Here is a 6,546-nt window from a genome sequence, read left to right as displayed (position 1 = left end):
AGGTACAGACAACAAAGATGGACCCTTTTGCACATACAGTACTGCATTTTCAGTGAAGATAACATGGGTATATGGGTGGAGAGATGGGTGGACAGGCTGACCTATTAAGTATATTTATAAAGTGGGGAGTGTACCCAAGACCATGTATAAGGTTGGCAGGAAATGATCCTATAAATATATTTGTATGATCTGAATTCCCAGGTGAATAATAGTAGCATGACAAGAAACAAGTTTGTATTCACTTCTTGGTCACGGTCAGCTACCCAGAGGGACCAAGTAGTTGAAAGTTTGGGCTTGGGACTGTAGTCACAGGGGACATGAAGCTCAATTAGCATAACATACTACACAAAACATTGTTTCACCTCCTACTTTGGTGAGTAGTGACTGGGAACTTAATAGGCTTGAAGCAACCATATAGATGCAACGATGGGTCTCTCCTCATCCAGCACAAAGAAGAATAAAGAAAACCAAAGATTCTTGGAAGGAATTAGTGCTAGCAACTGGTACACCATGTGATCTACAGCCTATATGACTATAAGACCAGAAGAACAAGATGGTGCCTGGCTACCAATGTCAACCACTCAGAGGGGGAACTATGTAGGAGACCGTGGATAGACAGTGAGAACAATGTGGAACAAAACTCAAAAGCATTTGGGAAAAAAAAGGGGGGTACCAGATTTGCTAGTCTGATAGAGACTGGTGGAACCACTGAGACCATGGCCCCTTGCTGCCCTTCAGGTCTAGAATTGAACCCACACCTATGGTTTCCAGCCAAACAAAAGACAGGTATATGAGTTGAACATTTACCAGAGGTAAATACACTCCTTGTAGAGAATAATCTTGGGAGAAAGAAGGGCTGTTTATGCATGGAGACAGTGTACATGGAGGGATGGACACAGGGAAGAGGTGACTGTTGGGAGGGAGTGAGAGTGGGAGGGAAGCTGTTGCATTGTGGTGAAGTATGGTCAATGTCATGAGACAAAGTGTATGTGAACTGCTGTATGGAAAGTAAATTTGCTCTGTAAAATTTCACCCAAATCACAATAATAGGTAGGTAGGTAGATAGATAGATAGATAGATAGGTAGATAGATAGATAGATAGATAGATGGATAAAAATAAAAGAGAAAAAAAAATTAAAGTGGAAAACCTCTTTAAATGCTAGATAGGTGGAGGGTATACTATACTAATGGATCCATGTGTCATCTACTATCATGTATAATGTTTTTCAGTAGCACAAAATTGCACTCTATTCTTTGCTTATGCTATATCTCAGATGTAACTTTAAAAAGTAAAAGCAAGTATTATGAATATGGTGTTAAAATGACAGCAATATATATGCCTTTATTTTGTTAAATAACTTTATGTTAGGTCTTGTTTCAGGGTTAAATATTTTAAAAACTTACCTAATGAAAATTAACAAGAAGACATCATGACAAGTGTAATTATTTAAATTTCTTGTAAGTTGAAACTTATATGCATATGTTTTTAAAGCTTTGATATCAAGATACAGGACACAAGATACTGGATCACACGATCCAGTGTTAAAGTTGAGAAGGAAATGCACTCATTTCTTTACATTCAAAACTATGTTTTATGGGAGTCGTTTTTGTAGGTATGCATTTGAATGCTTTAAGTCAATGATTCAAGGGATCTGCAATAGAAGAGTAGAAATCAGTTATGCAAAGTTTTGATACAAGGTACTAAGTGTCCCTCTTAGCTAGTTGGTTTCTTGAGGTTAATATAAGGGTATATACAAGAAAGAAATTTTGTGGGGAAATCATACATTAATGTATCTTTTTATGTATTTAGTACATAATATTTAAAGAATGGTTCTGTGTGCTCAGAGTATGAGTTAACTTTCCCCTCCCCCAAAAATATAAGAGTCAAGGCTCTTATGATGTTTACATTCTAGTGAGGGAGGTGGAAACTACATAAATAAACAAAAATATACTCTACAATATTATATATCTACTTTGAAGAAAAATAAAACCTTTTCATAAAAATATAAAAATTCTAACCAGTGAAGACTTTATGGCTCACAATAGTCTGATCTGTAACCAAACATGGGGAATGGGGATTCCAACTCATTGTGGCACTGTAGGACATAGTAGTAGCCTTATGATTTCCTAGGCTGAGATCTTTATTTTTTGGTTCTCTTGTGCATCAGCAGGTGGGTTTAAACTACTCACCTTCTGTTTAGTAGCCAAGAGCGCAACCATCCTGTCACTAGGGATCAATTAGTTTATATTAGGTTTCTTCTTTTCATTATATGTTACAAGGATTTTGTTTATGTGTTTTTTAGTTTTTGAGCATTTTATTGTGCTTTAGGTGAAACTTTTCATAGTAAATTAGATTTCTATTAATAATTTATCAACAAATTTTTCTGTGATATTAGATGCAATACCCACATTGTGTCAGCACTCTCCCTATTTCCTACCTGGTTTTTCCATTTTGATTTGTTCCAATTCCCTGTCCTGGCTTGCCTTTTCACCCCTAGATCTAGGCAAATATTGCCCATTTACTCTTGTATGGTTGAATGCTCTTAGAAGCACATTCTTCACATTTGTTACTGTCTATTTTATAAAAAAATTAAACCTCACTGCCGTTGACTCAGATCCCATTTATCAGTACCTCTCCTTGGGTTTCTGAGGTGGTATTGGAAGTAGATTGCCTAATCGTCCTTTTAAGGAGTGGCTAGTGTGTTTGAACCACCAGCCTTCTGGTTAACAGTCAAAAGCCTTAGCCACTGCACCACCAGAGCTTCTTGTTTATTTTATAAGTCAGACTATTACTTAGCTGTAAGATGGCCTCCAGCAATGTCTTCAGTTTCAACCTAGAATGTTCTCTTAGGGCAATAGTCTCAAGGTCCTCCAGTCACTTTCAGATCAGTAACTCTGGTTATTATTATATGTTTTGTTTCATTTAATTTGACTTTTGTTCAACCTTTTTTCCTAATTCTAAATAGAAACTTCTATTGTGGTTCTGATCTCAGTGGATAACGTTTTTCAAACTGGTCTGATAATCTTTGCCTTTTATTGAGTTGCTTACCCCATTCATGTTTAATATTATTGGTATAAACCAAAAAAAAAAAAATCTAAATCAAACTCATATAGTCAGATGTAAGTCTACCAATTCTTTTCTATTTTATGTCTTTTTTGGTTCCTTTATTAATTTATTGGGAGGGAGACAGCCCCCACGCAAAGGCAGAAAGGAGGAAAAGCCATGGCTAATGGCTGCAGGATCCAGGTAATGGGAGGATGGAGAGGTTTCAAACAGCTAAAGGAGACAAACTTGTCTGCCAATTTGTCATATTATAAAGGCTTGCATGTTGCTGTGAGGCTGGAGGCTGTGCCACCAGTCTTTCAAATGCCAGCAGGATTGTACATAATGCACATCTCTCAATGGAGCTTATAGACTAAGACACACTCAGAAGACAGAAGAGGCCATCCACTTCTCAAAGAAATGGCCAGGGAAAATCTTATGAATAGCAGAGAAACACTGTCTGGTATATTACTAGAAATTTTAATGAATAGCCTAGAAACATTGTCTGATACAGTGCAGGAAGATGAGCCCCTAGATTGGAAGGCAATCAGAATACAACTGCAAAAGAATTATCTCATAAGAGTAGAACCAACCTTAATGATATGGATATAGTAAAGCTTACAGAACCTCTATTTGCTGACGTGACATGACATAAACTGAGGAGAAACAGCTTCAACCATTCATTTGTAATCAGAACATGGAATGTACAAAATATGAATCTAGGAAAACTGGAAGTTGTCAAAATGAAATGGAATGCATAAAGATTGCTATAGTAGGCATTAGTGATCTTGAAATGGACTAATTTGGGCGATTTTAAAACAGACAGCCATATGAACTCTCATACTGGGTATGACAATTTGAAGAGGACTGGTATGGCATTCATCATCACAAGGATGTTTCAAGATCTGTCCTGAAGTACAGTGCTGTCACTGATAGGATAATACCCATATGCCTACAAGAAAGACCACTTAATGCTACTGTTATTCAAATTTACACACCAACCACCAAACCAAAGATGAGGAAACTGAAGATTTTTATCAACTTATACAGTGTGAAATTGACTGAATATTCAATCAGGATGTATTAATTATCACTGGTGACTGGAACGCAAAAGATGAAAACAAAGAAGAATCACTGGTAGTTGGAAAATTTGGCTTTGGTGATAGAAATAATGCTGGAGATTGCAGGATAGAATTTTGCAATACCAATGACTTATTTATTGCAAATACCTTTTTTTTGACAACTCGAACGGTGGCTATACATGTGGACTTCACCAGATGGAGTACAAAGGAATCAGATTGACTACATCTGTGGCAAGGGGCACCGGAAAAGCCCAATATCTTTAGCCAAAACAAGGCCAGGAGCTGATTGTAGAACAGATTATCAACTGCTTATATGCAAGTTCAGTTGAAAACAATTGAAACAGGGGAGTTCAAAATGGAGTTGAGCCAGTGAGCAGCACACTTTATCCCTCTGGCATCTAAGGTCTTGAATAACTAGCCACAACAATTTAAATTAGGAATTTCACTGCTCTGAACAGCTCACAGATTCAGAGTACATCAAACATGCAAGCGCAGAATTAGAGAAAAAGCACAGAGAGATTATTTGGGAAAGAGCTACTGGAGGAGGATGAATGGACAGGCACCTGAGAGAGGCATTGGAAACTCTTCTGGAGCAGTCACTGTGTGCCAGGCTAGGGCACCCGTCTGAGATCCCCGAGCCAAAAGGGAGGACGCCCTATAAAAGCTTACCAGTGACAACTCTAATATTCCGGTGAACAGCAGCAGAGACCTGCCTCCAGCAGCTCATCTCGATTTTTTGGAGGTAATTTGGGTCTCCTGGGGGCTGGTTGAGGACACGGACACCTCCGCTGAGATTTGGAGGAAAACTTACTATTGAGACAGGAAGGGTAGCTCCCTCCTCTCCCAGCGGATCACAGAGTAAACTGGGGTCAGACTGGGAGACTTCGTGCTTTTCTTTGTCACAGAGATCGGGACTGCAGTTCACTAGCAGGTACTCCCCTGACACACAGTTCAAACTGCATGCATCTTTGGCACTGCAGCTGGGCGGTATCACAGCAAAACTCCAGAGCTGGCCATTAGTGATTTGGCGGGATTATGTCAGCACCATGGACAGAAAGAACAAGGACAGAGAAGAAACCGCACTCCAGGGATTTTTGCCTTCGCACCGTTCTTTAGCCCTGTGGGGCCATGGAGGCAGGATCTTTGACAGTGCCTGAAATTGGTGGAAATTTATGACACTCTAACAATAAGAATCTTTCCTGAATTGAGCTGCAGTCTTGCAAATAAATACGTCATCAAAAATAGACTGCTCAAAGCCCTAGAAACCGGCCCTAGCAACACCAAGCTTTCCTTCTTCCACTCCCATCTTCTCTGCCAATATCTTCTCTCACTCAATAGAAGAAAACATATTCATCTAATTATCATAAAACCTCCCACTTCGAACTGTTTTCCTCTTTACAACAAACAGAAACACATATCCACACTACACACAGGGATTCTACCACCACAAAGAAAACAGCAGAGCGACCACACTTGCATCAATAAAAAATAATAATAATAATTAAAAAAAAAAACAGCAACTTCACCTTTTCAAACTATTAAACCATAAAACCAAGATAAAACAAATCAACATGTAACCACCAGCTAGTTACAACCAAAAGAGACAGTGCTCTATCAGATTCCAGGGACTTAAGAAGAGGTTCTGCTTTTCAGTAACCCCAACAACTCTCCAGAGTGCACTGCATGATTGAAGAAGTCCTATTCTACACATTCCTTTTTCTTTTTCTTTTTCTCTCTTCTTTCTCTCCTGGATAACTCCATCCCTTGTTAGTTTGTTTTGCTTGTTTGTTTTGTTTGGTTTGGTTTGGTTTTTGCTTTTCTTTTCTTTTATATTGTTGGTTTGTTTCTCTGTTTGTTTTCTTTATTCATTATTCTTGTTTTCTACCTTTTTACTCTCAGTGATCTATCCCCATATACTTCAGATTTATCTGTTTTCTTCTTCTTTTCCCCCCTTTTTTCTTTTTTTGGGGGGTTACTGGTCCTGCGTGATTTCAGGGTGTATTTTTTGTACACGGGCTTATAGTTCTTCTAATGGTTATTCAATTGTAATTTTTGTCTAACTGTTTGGGAGACAGCAACAGACCTCATAAGATGCAAGTAAACCCACACCTCCTGCAACTTCACTTACTGAGCAAGAGCCAACACCTCTTTCTCCACTAATGGGCCAATGATAAAAAACCACCAAGAAGAGCCTGGATCACACTTGGCTGCTCTTCAAAAACAATTAACAGAGATCTTAATACAATACCACAATGCCTCAGAAACAACAGACCATCACAGTCCACACAATGAAGCAAGATAAAGGGGTAGAAACAAGCAAACAGGATACTGACCCAGAACACATCCCTGAGGAAGAAGCAGCATTGAAACTCTCTGATAAGGAATTCAAAAGAATTATATTTAGGTATCTTCAAAGGATTG

This window comes from Orycteropus afer, unplaced genomic scaffold (genome assembly GCF_000298275.1).
Source record: "Orycteropus afer afer isolate SDZICR_OR568_19922 unplaced genomic scaffold, OryAfe1.0 scaffold00725, whole genome shotgun sequence".
NCBI classification, from domain to species: domain Eukaryota; kingdom Metazoa; phylum Chordata; class Mammalia; order Tubulidentata; family Orycteropodidae; genus Orycteropus; species Orycteropus afer.
This window is presented reverse-complemented; position numbering follows the sequence as displayed.